The following is a 17,449-nucleotide window of genomic DNA, read 5'->3' as shown; positions in this document are numbered from 1 at the left end:
TGTTCCAAGATGGCCCTCAACACTTTACTATCCAAAATATATAAGGAACTCCAAAAACGCAGTAGTGCACTAATGAGAATAAACTAATTTTAAAATCTTCAGGAAAATATCATTCAAAATCACATGGGATATTTCCTCACCCCATTTTGCTTGTCTGTTATGAATATGAGTAAACTAACAAGGGACAGAGAGGATATAGAGAAAATCCAATCCTTGGCCATTGTTTTAGAGAAATATAAATTAGTGGAACCATTGTGGAAAACTTTATAGAGAGTCCTTCAAAAATTTAAATAGAACTAGGATATGATCAAGCAATCCCACTACTGGGCACATATCCAAGGGAAATGTAAAATCAGTATATTGAAGAGACAGTGCACCCTCACGTTTATTGCTGCATTATTCAAAATAGTCAAGAAATGCAAGCAACTTTAGTGTTCATCAACTGATGAATGGGTAAAGAAAATGTACATATATCCAATGAAATATTTTTCAACCTTAAAAAATAATGAAATCCTGTCATTTGTAACAACATGTACAGAACTTATGTTCACTATGTTAAGTGAAAGAAGCTAGTTACTTAATGGCTTGAGGTACCACAAGAACCTCACTCGTGTGAAATCTAAAAATGTTGATATAGAAGTTAAAAAATAGAATGGTGACTGGGTGATGTGGCACACACCTGTAATCCCAGCAACACAAAAGGTTGAATTAGGAGGATTCCAAAGCCCTAAGCAATTTAGCAAGACTGTCTCAATAAAAAGGCAGGAGTGGGGACAGCTGGGGATGTGGCTCTGTGGGTTAAGCACCACTGGGTTCAATCCCTGGTGCCAAAAAAATAAAATGAAAAAAAAAAAAAATGGAATGGTGGTGGCTACCCGGGACTGGATAGAGTAGGGTGGAACAAGGGAAGGAAAAAAGTTGATCAATGCGTATTAAGCTCTCATCAGATAGAGTAAGAATTTGTAGTGTGTCATCATACACTAAGGTGACTGTAGATTACAATAACATATGGTAAATTTTAAAAAACTGCAAGAAACTTTTATTGTTTTAACCATAAAGAAACAACAAGCCAGTCGAATTTGCGCGAGTTCAGGGCTGGCATCATCAGGCTGCCTTCCGCGATATTGAGTAGGTGAGCCAGGGACTGCAGAGCTTGCTGGGCACTAATCGCGCCGAGGCTCAGAGGCTGCGGCTGCTGGGACGCCAGGAGCAGATGCTGAAGCGGTTGCTGGAGACGCAAGACTGCATCCAGCAGCGGCTGCGAGAGACCCTCGCTGCAGAGGAAGAGGTGGCCCAGAGCTTTCTTGACTCAAAGGAGCGCGTGTGCCAGGGGAGCGCCGAGCTGCAGCGGCTGGAAGCCGAGCTCCGAAAGGCGACCAAGGACGACGCAGGAAGCTGGAGGCCGATCTGGAAAGACAGGAGAGAGAGGTTGACAGGACACGATGGTCACCATCCCTTCTGCTGTGTATGTGGCTCAACTTTATCACCGAATTAGTAAAATCGAATGGGATTACGAGAGCGAGCCAGGAATGATAAAAGGCATCCATCACGGCCCCAGCGTGGCTCAGCCCATCCACCTGGACAGCACCCAACTTTCCAAGAAATTCATCAGCGACTATCTCTGGAGCCCGGTGGACACCAAGTGGTAGCTCGGAGCCTCATGACCTGCTGAATTGGCCAAGGAGTGTGGTGGTAGCTCCGTGATCATCAGTTTAAAATTAAATGTTTGCACATTAAAAAAAAAAAAAAAGAAGAAGAAAGAAACAAGTCTGAGCAAGTAAATATTTTAACTTCATTTAAACATTACATAATATATACATGCATCAGAATATCACATAGCGCCCCATTAGTATGGACAATTTTTAATGTTTTTGCATATCAAATAAAATTTAAAATTGAATAAAAATTTCACTGACCATGTTAGGTTGCAGTTGTTACTAATGAAATAATATGTAAACTTTTAGATATATCTGAAAACCTCAATGATATTAATCTGGATAAATAATTGTATGAAAATTATAACAGTTTAATAAAAAGTATAAGCACATATAATTATAACTATTTGAAATGAAGATAAGGCTGGGGATGAAGCTCAGTGGTAGAGTACTTCCCTAGCATGTGTAAGGCTCTAGATTCAATCACTGCTACTTGGAAAAAAAAAAAAAGATAAATTTAATGGGAATTTTTTTTTAATCCCATTTCCCAGTGAGCGTGGATGAGAAATATCCAGAATTGAAGACGTAAGTTCCAAATTAATGAAAGTCAAATTGATGATGAATTTCTCATCAGCAATAATATAATCCATAATAATATAAAATAGTGTCAAAGAGTGAATGCAAAAATTCTTAATCTAAAATCCTATATCATTTTAACATTCGTGAAAGTGTAAAAATGATATGAAGATTTTCAGATGAAAACTTATAAATATTAAGGTTACTCAATAGTCAAATATCATCAGTGAAACAACTATCAAAATGAAAGAATATAATATTTAGAAGGAAAGAATGGGCTGCAAGAAATGATAGTATTGAAAGGATAGTAAAGAAATGATAGTAATGGAAATTAAAGGATAGATTTCGTAAACCTAAACAATCACTAACAAATGCTACTAAATTTGAATTTTTAAAGAAAAAGAAGGTTGGTGGAAATTGGTGGGTGAATAACAGTCCAATAACTGACTGGACCTTGATTGATTTGGGTCAACAGTTGTTCAACCATGCAGAGAAGAGCTGGATCCCAATTCAGAGAGGCAGTGTGCAGAAGGAACACAGGAAGATATATATATATATATATATATATATATATATATATATACACACACACACATATGTATAGTTGTTGAATATATATGTATATAGTTATTATTATTTAGAAAAATAAGCTGGTTTAAAAAATAAGAATAATATTCTACAACAACACTGGGCATAGGAAACCCTCTTCTGGCGTACTAAGGGAAAAGAAAAAGGAAATCATAAAGCTTTCAAGAACTTCTGACATCTCTGTCAGAAATATGCACAGTTTGAGCCAAAAGAAGATTTAAATACAAAGCAACTAACACGCATGACTCAGGACCAGAATGGTTCACTAACAACTCCATTCTCAGAAATATCAGCATGGAATAATTTTTGACTCTTTAATTATTATATAATTAATATATGTTAGTATATGATAATATAATTAACATATTTATATATTGTGATTTATGTATATTAAGTAGCATATAATTATTTGACTCTTTATTCCATTAGTATAACCTTGTGCATTGATTTGATAGATTCTCTTATTCTCCTATCTTATCAGAAATTGATTTCCTTAATTCATTCTTATGCATTTTGTATTGGTAAAGTTGTAATGTGATAAATGGAAAATATCCACACTATTATTCTTGCCTATAATGATTATAATCTTTCACTACTTTCTTTTTCTCTTTGCTATTACGTATCCTATCTATCCTTTTTCCTCACCACTAACCACTTCCCATTTAATATTTCTTTCCTCTCTAGTTGCTTCAAGATAATTGAGTTTTGCTTCATTTTGGTTGTTGTGGGGTTGAGCATTGAACCCAGTCGTGCTCAGGCACTGAGCCACATCCTCAGCCCCTTCTACTTTTAGTGTTGAAACAGTGTCCTTGGCCCTGTGAACATACTGCTTCACCCATCCAAACATCTAGGGTTCAAATGGGTGCCTTTATCTCTAGATTTTAATTTTCAAATTTATAATTTTGTACTAATTGGACCTTTCCAATCTGTTTCTGTACTTGCTTTCTTCAACACTATCTTATATTCCCATCCTGTTTTTTTGGTCATCACTTTTCTATTTCTTTTCTATTTCTGCCCTTCCCCACCCTGAGGTAGTTTTGGGTTTTGTGACATTTTATTTATGGGGGTTTACATGAGTGTATGTGTTTTTTTTTATTTTTCAAGGGTGTGGGTAGATGTATCTGACTATTTGGTTTAGATTTTATTTTGCTGACTTGTTTAGTTGTTGAGTTTTTTTTTTTTTTATTTCTCATCCTTCTTCTTTCACATGGCCTCTTCTTTCTCTTCTATTTTCATGTCCTAGGTAAGTACTAGTAACAATTTTATTTTTTAATACCAAAATTTCGATACCTAATAGGTATTTTAATACCAAAATACCTATTTTGGTGTACTATTTTCCTATTACACTTTGAACACAGTGGAGTTTTAGAAAATATTTTAACAAATTTAGATTACTGGTATAGGGTTTGCTCTTAAGTTTATGTGATCATCAGTTCCCCTTAAAGGAGTATAAATAATTGATCAAAATACTAAGGACATGTTGACTGAACCCTCTGACACAGAGCTACTCCCAGTGCTTAAAACATATAATACAATTAATGTAGGCTACTAAAAATTCTTCCAGTCAACAGTGGGAGTAAGATCTACTCAGAAAAATTCACAAATTCGACATAGAAATACAGAAAACATAAGATAACAAGGAAATAAAATGCCTCTGAAACTTTAAAATCCCTAAGAACTGAATCCTCAGATGTTGAAATGGCAAAATGCCAAACAAGTCAAAGAGTCAATGGTTAAAATGATCAAGGAATTAAACAAGAGATAGAAAGTGAAGTAAGAGAAAATACAGAAAGTAAAAGATCATTTCAATAAAGAAATAGTCTTAAGAAGTATCAAACAGATAGCCAGGAAATAAAATAATCAGTTAATCAAATTAAAAATTCAATGGAAAATATCACTAATAGTTTGAATCACAAAGAAGACAGATTTTCAGATCTCAAAGACAAGGTATATAATCTTGAAAATTTAGCAATGAAGACAATAAAAGGTCATGACCAGAATGATTAGGAAATATGGGAAAACATGAAGAGACCAAATCTAAGGATCTTTGGCATCAAGGAAGGAAGTGATATTCGAACTAAAGGCATGCATAATCATTTTGGTGAAATAATATCAGAAATGTTTCAAAACCTCAAAAATGAAAAGGACATCCAAATACAAGAGATATTCAGAATTCCACATAGATAAAATCAAAGAGATCGCCTATAAGACATATTTAAATTAAAATGTCTAATATGCAAAACAAAGAGAAATTTAAAACTGCAAGAGAAAAATGGCAGGTCACATTTAGATGCGAATTAGAAAGATCTCAAATGAACAACTGAATGTTACATCTCAAAGTTCTAGGAAAGCAAGAATAAATTAATTTTAAAACCAGTAGAACAAGCAATAATTAAAATAAGGACTCAAATTAATGAAGTTTAGTATAAACAAAACAATACACAGGATCAATGAAGTAAAGAGTTGGTTCTTTGTAAAGATAAACAAGTTTGATAAATTCTTAGCCAAATCATAATGTTTACGGAAACTTAATTCACTATAGCTGAACAATGGTCTCAGCCTAGGTGATCATCAACAAATGAATGGATGAAGAAAATGTGGTACATTTACGTAATGGAATACTATTCAACTATTAAAAAATAAAATTATGACATTTGCTGGTAATTGGATAGAACTGGAGACTATCATGCTAAGTGAAATAAGCCAATCTCAAAGAACCAAAGGTTGAATGTTTTCTCTGATATATGGATGCTAAAACCACAATGGGGTAGGAAGTAGGGAAGATTAGAAGTACTTTGAATTAGAAAAAAGGGGAATGAAGGGAAAGGAGGGCAAGTGGGAATAGGAAACAGTAAGATAAAAAAGACATTAGGCGCAGGCGCAGCCGGCGGGTTTCCCTGGCTACTGTCTGCGCGGCTGCCAGCTCCACCGCCGCCGGCTGGTCCGCCGCCCTGCGCCGTGGCGAGCTGCTCAGCGTGGGCTCCGCCGGGCTCCAAGGCGCGCCTCAGCCTCGCCACCTTCCTTCTGTGCGCCTTGGTGCTCGCGCTGCAGCTGCTCACAGCGAACCGGCCTGCGAGGCCGCACCGGGCTGGCGCTCTAGGTGGCCGGGCTCAAAGCGCTGCTGCTGCTGCTCTACCGGCAGCTGGTACCAGCCATCCGAGCTTGTTTCCTTGGCTTTGTGTTTGGCTGCGGTGTGCTGCTAAGTTTTAGCCAGTCTTCCTGGAATCACTTTGGCTGAACTGAAGCAGATCACGTGGCTCAGTGCCACGGGGCTGCTGATGGTGGTCTTTGGAGAATGCCTGAGGAAAGCTGCCATGTTTACAGCTGGTGCCAACTTCAACCACGTGGTGCAGAAGGAGAAGTCAGATACCCATACTCTGGTGACAAGTGGCATGTATGCTTGTTTCCCGCACCCTTCTTATGTGGGATGGTTTTATTGGAGTATTGGAACCCAGGTGATGCAGTGTAACCCCATCTGTGGTGTTGTCTACGCCCTGACATTGTGGCGATTCTTCCGCCATGGAACAGAGGAAGAAGAAATATCCCTGATTCACTTCTTTGGAGAGGAACACCTGGAGTATAAGAAGAGAGTGCCTACAGGTCTGCCTTTCATAAAGGGAGTCAAGGTGGAGCTATGATGGGCGGGGGGCCTCGAGGGACCAAGGGCCTCTGGCCCCATGTAGCCCAGGACAAAACTGCTTTAGTTGGCCACTGAGGAATGAATTTTCTTAGTCATTTTATATGTCACTAATTATTCTTCTGGAATGTCACCCCAAGACCAAATGGTCAGAAGGCCTTAGGACCAAAGGACCCATGGGAGCAATCTGTTCTTGTACTGAATCAAGGTAGACATAGATTAACAATGAACAAGAAACAAACTACAGCAATATTCATCAGTGCCCCTTCTACAGTGACCTGGTGAGAATCCAGGCCACAATCCAGTGCCCCTGAGGCCACAGTGTATTTGCATTGTCCCAGGATTCCTCCGGAGAGGTAGATGCTGATTGCAGCAGAGCTTCTGTGGCAGCCACAGTGGTGGGTGTTCCCGCATTAAAAAATGCATTGAAAATCTTTAACTGAAAAACAACAGCACAGCTTTAACCTCTTTATTCTGTCCTTAATGCATGAATATCTATCTAATTCTAAGGATACTTCCTTATATGACACTTTGGCTTAGTCGTATTTACACAGTTATTTTTTATAAATAGCAGCATAAATTTAAAGGCGCTCACTTGGTATTTTGAGCTCCAGCTTTGATTTGGCAGCAAGTAAGCACAGCCCCCTCTGATTTGGCTGTGTAGCATTGTGTGGCCATGGGCACCCCAAGCCAGGGGACTGTGGGCCCTTGACTTTCCTGGGGCTTTTGTTCCTGCTCTTCTGTTATCTTGACAGGCAAGTCAAAGATGTGTTTATTTTTCCCTTCTCCAGGAAATGCTTACTGAATGCCTGCTCCATGCAAGGCATCATGAAATGCTGAGAAATATTGGTCCATTTATTTGGGGTTTTATTCTCATTTTAATAGCTTATATTTTTGTGTTTCAATGTAAATCTATGAAGCATTTTTTTTTCTCTCCCAAAATTACATTCTCCCTCTGTGCTGCGTCAGGCAATCTTTTCTAAAGGGGTTGCAGCACGTACAACTGCAAATTCAGGCAAAGCAACTCAAACATCTTCCGTAAAGCAGATCCTCACAACTGAGGTTCAGTCAGCATTTTTGTTTTGCATTCTGGGGAGGACAGTTGGCTTTTTGAGTCAAGTCTCAAAGCCTTAAGAGGTGAGACCTTTGCCTAGTCTGGGCTGGACAGGAACTTGGTCTCCTTGTGAAATCCTTCCTGGCAGTTTGTAGTGGCACAAATGAAGCATGAATGTGAAGGTGGCCTTGGCTTGTGCCGAGAGCACTGCTCAGTCACTACCATGCCTCATGGCTTTGGAGGAACCACTGATCCCATGCTCAGACCTCCCCATCTGCAGAATGGGGTCAATACCACCTACCTCACAGGGATGTTGTGAGGATGTAGACAAACAGTGTTGAAATTCTTCATACTTAGATGAGAGGGATGACACGATGAAGTCACACAGTGAGCTACATGGAGGTGGACTGAACCTGGTTAGCTGCACATGCCCAAAGTGTATGTTTGACAGAGCATTTTCCCAGCTCAGAAATATGGCTTATTTCTAGATCTCATGGCTTAATATTTTGTTGTTATGTATACCAAAGAGGCTTATGGGTTTGTCGACTACCAGCACGATGCTTGCTGGTTTGAGAGCCGTGGCCCTCACGAGGGACTTGCAGGGCGTTCTGGCAAGTCCATGGCTGCAGCAGCACTGAGTTCCTGTGGTGGGAACCGTGTCTGCCGGGACACAGCTCGAACGCACTCACTCTGGGACTCTGAGTCAGGTCAGTCAGTGTTTCCAGACCTCACTTACCTGAAGCGAACTTCCCTTACCAGGACTGCAGAATGACAGAGGGCATGGTTGGGTTTTTGGCAGCCATCCCCAGCTTTTTGAGGTAAAATTGTTTCTCACTGTGTATAAGCAAGACTGGACCCAGCATCCATTCCCCCTGGGGGCCATGAAGTTGTTTTTGATGGATGGAGAGCAGCTAATGATGGCCCCTGGTGTATGGGTGGTAAGGCTGGGTGTTGGCATTTGATGTCAGCATCCATTACCTTCTTTCCAGTCCCAGGAGCAAAGGATCCTAAGGTTTCACAGTGAGGCTTCACAGTGATGCTGCTTCATACCACTGAAGGCTGACATTGCATTGTTTTAAAAAGTAATTCCCATGATGTGGTAGTGAGAATGTTCCTATCCTCACTGTAGTCCCAGGGCAGGAGACAGCCGTGGCTTAGGGATGAAAGGTGAACTGTGGATTGACCTCGTCTGCTGCTGTTGAGATTATTTTTTTAATTTACAAACATAGCAGTGACAGGCCCAGGGCAGAAAATCAGGTCAGTGAGCAAAGGCTTTTTGGGTACTCGCTGTAAAGGCCACATTACCAGTTTTCTCACATTGAGAAACTGTCAGATTTCTTTGCAAGTGTGAAAGTGGAGATTCTTAAATAAAGAATGGGTATTGTACAGAAAGCAAGCTACTTTGAAACAGCATAAAATGAAACATTTCATGAAGATCTGCAGGCCACTGCTGAGCAAAGTAGTGTTGGCAAAGCAGTAGAAGGTGAGCCTCTGGGGTAGAAACCAAAGGGCACATCCCTGGTGTCCCTCCTTGGTGTGAGCTGCTTCTCGAGCCTAGAAAGTAGGCTTTATTGATAGTTCCCACTTGCTTACCAACTGGAGACTGGTATGACAGGGAAGATGTTCTTAGACCACTAAGCTGTGTCAGTGTCAGACTTGTTGAGGTCTCAACCAGAACTCCTTGGTCACATCCTACGACAGGCACAGTGAGCCCCGTTCCCTCTGCACTTTATCACTGCCTTAGGTAGTTGCACCCACCATAGTTGGCTTTCCTAGCAGCTCAGCAGGACTAGAGACCTCAGCCTCTCTGATGTGGTGGGAAGCGCTCACTCTGTGGCTGCTTGTCCTGGGCCCGGAAGACCCCACCAGTCTGAGTGGAGGCAGCCAATCCCGTCACAAGGAGAGGGACTTACAGAGTAATTATTCTACTCTTTTTACATACAGAAATGTTTATTTAAATATTTTCAATTGGATTTTCTTTCACAGATACTGATTATTCTTTCCAATTCTTAAATAAACTGTACTTGATTTCTCTACAAAAAAAGACATTACTTTCTTATATACATATATGAATACACAACCAATGTAGTTCCACCTCATGTACAACCAGAAGAATGGGAATTATATTTCTTTTGTGTATAACATGTCAAAATATATTCTACTGTCACATGTAACTAGTACAGACAAATTAAAAAAAAAAAAAAGAAAGTGATCCAAAGTAACAAAATTAGAGAAGAAAAAGGGGACATCACCACAGACATTGCTGAAATCTGGAGAATCATTAGGAAGTATTTTGAAAACTTTTACTTCAACAAAGTGGAAAATTTGGAAGATAAGAACAGATTTCTAGACACATATGACTTACATAAATTGAACCAAGAGGATATAGAAAATTTAAGCAAACCAATATCAAGCAATGAGATTGAAATAATAATAAAAAGCCTTTCAACAAATAAAAGCTGAAAGCTATGCAGATTCTTAGCTGAAATCTGCCAGATCTTTAAAGAACTAAGTCAAGTATTCCTGAAATTATTCTTTAAAATAGAAGGAGAGGGAACATGCTAAAACTCATTCTATGAAGCCAGTAACCCCCTAAAAGTAAAACCAGAGAAAGACATATCAAGGAAAGAAAACTACAGACTAATATTCCTGATGAACGTAGGTGCAAATATTCTTAATTAAATATTAGCAGTCCTTATTCAAAAACACATTAAGAAGGTTATTCACCATGATAAAATTTATTTCATTCCAGGAATGCAAGTTTGATCCAACAGACCAAATCAAGAAATGCAAATCAACAAATATAATTCATCACATAAATAGAATCAAGGAGAAAAATCACATGAATATCTCAATAGGTAAATAAAAAAATCTATGTTAAAATACAGCACCCATTCATGTTAAAATCACTGGGAAAAAAATTGGAATAGAAGGAACATACCTCATCATCACAAAGACAATATGTGACAAATTTAAAGCTAACATTAAACTGATTGGAAAAAAACTGAAAGAAGTTTCTCTAAAATCAGGAACAAGACAAGGATGTACACTCTCACCTCTCCTATTCAGTCTAGTTCTTGAAACTCAAGCCAAAGCAATCAGGCAAGAGAAGGAAATTAAAGAGATACAAATGATAAGTAAAAGTCAAATTATCTCTGCTGATGATAATTCTATAATTAAAAGACTTAAAATACCCCAACAAAAGACTTCTAGATACAATGAATTCACCAAAATATCAGGATACAAGGTCAACATTCAGAAACCAATAACTTTTCTATATTCCAATAATGAATCTATTGAGAAAGAAATCAAGAAAACAATTCCATTCCCAATATCCTTGAAATAAAATAAAATACTTGGGAATAAATTGAAAACAAGAATATGAATGGTTTCAACAGTGACAATTGTAGAATACTAACAAAAGTAATTGAAGAAGAACTTTCTGGGCCTGATAGTGAGCATATGAGGTTATCAAGACCCTTCACTTTCAAAAATGACACAATCCAGCATCCTGGGAGGAAAACAATTACTTTTGCACACCATCCACGGCAAAAGTAGCAGTTACTGAGTATTATGTTAAATTAGACAAAATCAGGGTAAGAAGAAATCAAGAGCTAAAGAGAGGAAAAAAAAAGAAGATATTGAAGAATGAGAATTGGGAAAGACCTACCATGCTCTTTGACAGGCAGAATTAGCATTGTCAAAATGGCCACATTACCAAAAGTGATACATGGATTCAATGTAATCCCATAAAAATGCCAATGACATTCTTCACAAAACTAGAGAAAAACAGTCCTAAAATTAATTTGGAAGAATAAGACTCAAAATAGCCAACGCAATCCAAAGCAATGAGAGTGATAATGGTGGCATCATGGTACTTGATTTAAACCTGTGCTATAGAGCTATACTTACAAAAACAGCATGTTCTTAGCATAAAAACAGAGATGAAGACCAGGATAGAAGACACAGAGATGAATCCATATAGATAAAGTCATCTGATTCTTCACATAGATGCCAAAATACACATTGAAAAAATATAGCATTTTAAAAAAATGGAGCCAGTCACATGGCTCCCCATCACTGAGCTATGCACCCGGCCCACTAACCCCTGCCAAAATGTGGCATTGAAGCAGCATTGTAGGGGGTGACCCAGATGAGTGGGAGAAAAGGGCAGCAAGCATAGGCCACAACTGCATGGAGCCTGCCATGCTGGCATAGGTTGGAGGCACTAGGTAAGCCAGAGAGCATTAACCTATCACCCTGTGGAGGCTGGTCTGGGCTTGTGTGGATGCCTGTTTCACACAACACTGCAGTTGGAATCCTCCCCCTAGCATCCATGATCCCAGGACCTCAACCTTCAGCTTTCTGATGACCTGCAGGAAAATGGAAGTGGAGCAGACCCAAATGGGATTGCAGGGCTAACCAATAGTGTTGGTATTTTTCCAAACCCTGATTAGCATAAATTTGAACTAAGAATGTTGATCAAAGTGCTACATAAACCCTTACACTAATACACTCAAGCAGCATCCACTCTTAGGTCTCCCCTCACCCTGCAGAAGTTCCATTTACACTTGAATAAGTCCTACTCTTACACTCACTCATCTTCATCTGTGGATTTTGTTATTTGAATTCAAAAACAAGAACCTGGAAAAATGTTAGCAGTGAGATGCTATAGTCTGCTGCAACAACATAGGGTGTAGCCAATCGCTAAGAGCTGCACCACATTTCATGACTGCAGAGGCCTGCAGCTTACACAGCCCACCCAGCAGAATCAGAAAAACTCCTGTTATACAGGGTAAACAGGATATCAATATGTAGCAAAATGAAAGTAGATCTCTATATCCCTCCCCACACAAAAACCTACTTAAAATGAATAAAAGACCTAGGAATAGATTAGAAACACTGCCCAAGCAAACATGGGGTCAACACTTCAACATATTGGTCCAAGCACTGAGTTCCTTAATAAGACTCCTAAAGCTAAAGAACTAAAACCAAGAATCAATAAGTGGAAAGTCTTCAAATTAAAAAGTTTCTGCACAGCATAGAAAACAATTAAGAACATTAAGGAATAGCTTACATGATGGAAGTAAATATTTGACACCTTCTGATGGGTTAATAAACAAAATATATAAAGAAATCAAAAAAGTTAACACCAAAAAAACTCCAATCAATAAATGGAAAAAAGAACCAAACACACATTTCTTCAAAGAAGAAATGCAGATGTCCAACAAATATATGAAAAAATTCAACATCCTTAGCAATCAAGGAGATGCAAATCAAAATTACAATGAGATTTCATCTCAATCCAGTAAGAAAGCAGTCATAAAAAAATACAAAAATTAATAACTTTAGGTGAGGATATGGGAAAAAAGGTACACTTATGCATTGTTGATGGACTATAAATTAGCACAACCACTATGGCAAGTGGTCCAGAGATTTCTCAAAAGACTAGGAATGAACCACCATATTACTCAGCTATCTCAAGTGCTAAAATCAGTTGCTATAGTGACACAGTACACTCAATGTTTATAGCAATCACAGTTCACAACAGCCAAGTTGTGGAACCATATCAAATGCCTGTCATCATACAACTGGATAAAGACAATATGACCTATGTACACAATGGAGTTTTATTCAGCCATAAAGAAGAATAAAATCATGTCATTTGTTGGTAAATTCATGGAAGTAGAGAACATCATGCTGAATGAAATAAGTCCAACACAGAAAGTCAAGGGTTGAATGTTTTCTCTTATATGCAGAAGCTATGAAGAAATAAATAATTTTAAGAAATTAGGGGGAACTCACAATAATAAAAGAGAGAATAATGGTCTGGAGAAAGTCAAATGAGTAAGGTGGAGAAGGGATGGGAAAGGGAGGAAGAGCAGAATGCAAATAACCAAACTATGCATTATGATTTACATATGAGGTTCCCAAAAAGGGTATGTGTAAGATAATGCAAGAAAGTGTAGAGATAAGAATATTAACCTAATGAGTGCATTAATTCTGGGTGGTAACTGCAGGAAGATAGGGTGTGGCTAGAGGAGGTGGGTCACTGAGGGCCTGCCTTTGGGGTTTATATTTTGTCCTTGGTGAGGGGAGGTCAGTCTCTCTCTCTCTCTCTGTTTCCTGCTGCCATGCTCCCAGCTGCTTTCCTCCACCATCCCCTTCCCCCATGATGTTCTGCCTCACCTTGGATCCAGAGCAATGGAGTCAGCCATCTGTGGACTGAGATCTCTGAAACCAAAATAAACTTTTCTTCCTCTAGTTGTTCTTGTCAGGTTTTCTGGTCACAGCAGTAAAAAAAAAAAAAAAAGATAACTAAAACACTATGTCATTTGCATGTCTAAACATACCACAATAAATTCTACTTTTAGGTATGAATACAGTGCACCCATTTAAAAAATTAATAAACTGGACTTGGGAGATAGATCAGTTGGTAGAGTGCTTGTCTTGCAAGCACAAGGTCCTGGGTTTGATCCCCAGCACCACAAAAAAAAAAAAAAAATTAATAAAGGAATAAAAGAAACAGGAGATGAACCATTGTACCAAAATAGTAAAAAAAGCTAACATATTTTTCTTAAAATATTTTAATTGTTTTGCATATAATATTTCATATTCAATATTCTCATTTTGACTCATTAAACATATTTTTCCTCATTATTATTTTAAAATGACTAAAATATGGCAGGTAAATTGTATACTTTGTATTTTAGTTAGCATTCTTCACGGCTGTAACTAAAAGATCTGAACAAAACAATTGTAGAGAAGGAAAAGTTTACATGAGGGCTCATGGTTTCAGAGGTCTTAGTCTATAGAAGGCCAGCTCCATTCCTGGGAACTTGAGGTGAGGCTGAACATAATGCCAGAAGAGTGTGGCAGAGTGAAACAGCTCATATTTCGATGAGCAGAGAAAAAGACTCCACTCTCCAGATGCAAAATATATACCCCATAGCCCCACCCCCAATTAACCACTTCCTCCAACCACACCCCACCTGCCTCTCATTACCATTCAGTTAATTCCATCAAAGATTAATTCATTGATTAGGTTAAGACTCTTATAATCATATCATTTCTCCTCTGAACCTTTTTACATTGTCTCACATGTGAGCTTTGGGGGGACACCTCATATTCAACCATAACACTTTCCAAAGGCTATAAATAGTTCTGGGATATAGATTCTGGCAACTTGGCTTCAAAGACTGAACTTAACCACTAGAATTCATTGCCTTTCAACAACACTGACTATGTGAAGGGGTAAGGAGAGTTGATGAGTTGTTACATTCTTAGACTTTGTAGGAAAAATGGAGATACTGACTAATATGTACAAGTTAAAATATATGAATTATATGTAATAACAGAAAACTGATATGTAATTTAAAATTAGAGTAAATAAAATATAGAAAATTCAATCAAATCACTGGTATTCAGAAAGAAATAATTGAAAGAAAGCATGGATCATATAAATCATAATATATAATTGTATATATAAAGAAGAAAATATAATAGCATGAAAAGTTAAATAATATTAATATTTAAGATATTTGTTTAATAAGTATTTATTGAGTACCTAATATGTGGTACATTTTTATTGAAAGAAATAAATCAATAATGGAAAGAGGTAACTATCTCTTCTTTCACAAATCTTTTTGCAATCACAACAAATAATCATTTCAACTCTTGGGTTAAACAAAAACTTCAAATATATGCAAAAAACAAATATCAAGTTATATAATGTTTACAAAAAACACCTAACGATGACAGAGTGATATTAAAGTTTAATATAGGGGAAGAGAATACCGAAGAAACTTGAATCAAAAGTTAGCTCATTCAGCAGCATTAAAATCTGAAAAAATACCCTAAAAGGTAAAATGTTTCATTTATAATACCATTTATTTCACAATGTTAAAATGGATAAATTACCATCAAGAAGATAAAATAAAATTATAGCAGCAAAATATGTGAAACCAAAGTAGCTAGAAACATTTTTTAAATAAAGAAAGCACAAAAATTTTGCAATGTTTTTATGAGAGTTTCTTCAGAAATTGGTAGGCCCTAAACTGGAAAGGAGGGAGGAAGAAAAGAAGCAGTGGAGAAATAAACAAAGAGGGAAAGATAATAAACTTAAATCAAACAATGTGATAATTATAAATAAAAATTATTTTAAAGTTGCATTTAAAACACAAAGATGGGAAGATTAGCAAGATACATATAATAGATTAGAGTTGGCAACTTCAACATGAAATCATGTTTAGTTTTAATACAGATTCAGATGCCTTAGATAATTACATGTGTGAAAGGACTTGTATACACACACCATTAGTACACACTACACATTTTCTTGCTCTGCCAACTGAGATACCTGAACACAAAGAAAATAAGTATACCAAGCACTCAAATCTTAGTTAATAATACCATTTTCCATCCAAAGAAGCCAAGTTTCTTTGGGAAAATGACTCATCTTAGGACTTGAGGAGAAAATATAAAAGGTGAAGCTGAAGCATCTTTCAGTGAAATAAAGTTTAGAAATTTTAATAATAATATTAAGTAAAAGGTATGAGAGAGGCATTTTGAAGAGACAAGGAACAAAGTAAAAGAACTCTCAATGACTGAAGATAGAAAAATTGACCAATAAAATAAACATTACATTATAATCCAATGTGTAAACCCATACATTTGTTTAAACTGATATTAAAAAAGAATTAGTAAATATATGAAAGAAAAATTAAAATTCTCTTCTACAGAAGATTGCCTAGTAATTTTTTAAGTGCCCCACCTTTAAGAAGTTGAAAAGTAACTCTCCACTCTTTATGAGCAGATTTCACATCATGTCCTTCCAATGAGTAGCTGGTGGACAGGATGTAGGAACAACTTTAGAGTAGAAAAAACCTGGCAAACATTTCATTAGTTAGGTGATCAAGGTCAACCCTAAAGGTAATGTCACATTACTAATGAGTACCCTTGATAGAATGTGATGAAAATGCAAATTTATATTTACAGTCTCCACTCCAAACCCATACCTCCTATGTAACCATGAGAAAAGCAGCAAAGAAGTACTGGATGAAGTGTATTCTGCAAAATATACAAAATTACTCAAAATGCCCAATCCTCAAAATCAAGGCAAGTTTGAGATATTGTCACACTCAGCCTATGAAGATATGATGACTGACTACAATGTATATTCTGCCTGGGATCCTGAAACACAACAAGGTCATTAGAAAATAAAATCTGAATAAAGTATGATCTTTAGTTAATATTATAAAATCATTTCATTAATTTTGATAAATATACAATATTAAGATTATAATACTAGTACTGTAGGGCTATATCATGTTAGTAACTTTTTTGTAAATATAAATCTATTCTAAAGTTTCAAAAATTGTTGAAGAAATAAAAATATTCTAACTCTTACAACTAGATAAAATCTCAAGGCATATCTGTAGGTCATTTCCAAGGATGCAATTTAAATAGTTTCATTGTATTTTTTGCAATTTATAAATTTTAAAAGGATAGATTGAAAGTATATTGTTAAACATTATGCCTGGTAAACTTTAATCATGAGAAAGATTGAATGTGTTAATAACAAGCAAGAACACACTCTAAAATAAGGAATTGCCTTAGTCTGTTTGAGCTGCAATAAAAAAAAAATACCACAAACTGTGTGGTTTATAAAGAACAGAAATTTATTTCTCAAGTTTTGGAGGCTAGAAGTCCAAGATTAAGTCACTGACAGATTACATGTCCTGCGAGGGCCCCAGTTCTAGTGAAAATGCTCCCTTGGATCTCAGAGCACTAACCTGATGGTCCCACTTCCAAAAAGCAAGCCCTAAGCTGCTGAGATTTCAACATACAAATTTTGGGAAGACAAAATCATTTAGAACATAACAGTAATATTTCCAGAGATATCACATGATGTTTGAAACACTTGTTTATCAAGAAACA

At 37.0% G+C, this 17,449-nt stretch overlaps 3 pseudogenes; all 3 read left to right on the top strand.

Moving 5' to 3' along the window:
• LOC124985696 (kinetochore protein Spc24-like) overlaps window positions 1–1,649 on the top strand; it is a 6,952-nt pseudogene extending 5,303 nt beyond the window's left edge.
• A 3,192-nt stretch (window positions 1,650–4,841) lies between these two features.
• Window positions 4,842–6,457, top strand: LOC124985695 (protein-S-isoprenylcysteine O-methyltransferase-like; annotated as a pseudogene).
• Window positions 6,458–8,391: 1,934 nt separating this feature from the next.
• LOC124985694 (protocadherin-15-like) overlaps window positions 8,392–17,449 on the top strand; it is a 65,198-nt pseudogene continuing 56,140 nt past the window's right edge.

This window comes from Sciurus carolinensis, chromosome 5 (assembly GCF_902686445.1).
Source record: "Sciurus carolinensis chromosome 5, mSciCar1.2, whole genome shotgun sequence".
In the NCBI taxonomy this organism is placed as follows: domain Eukaryota; kingdom Metazoa; phylum Chordata; class Mammalia; order Rodentia; family Sciuridae; genus Sciurus; species Sciurus carolinensis.
The sequence above is the reverse complement of the archived record's forward strand: the minus strand, read 5'-3'. Positions and strand labels throughout refer to the sequence as shown.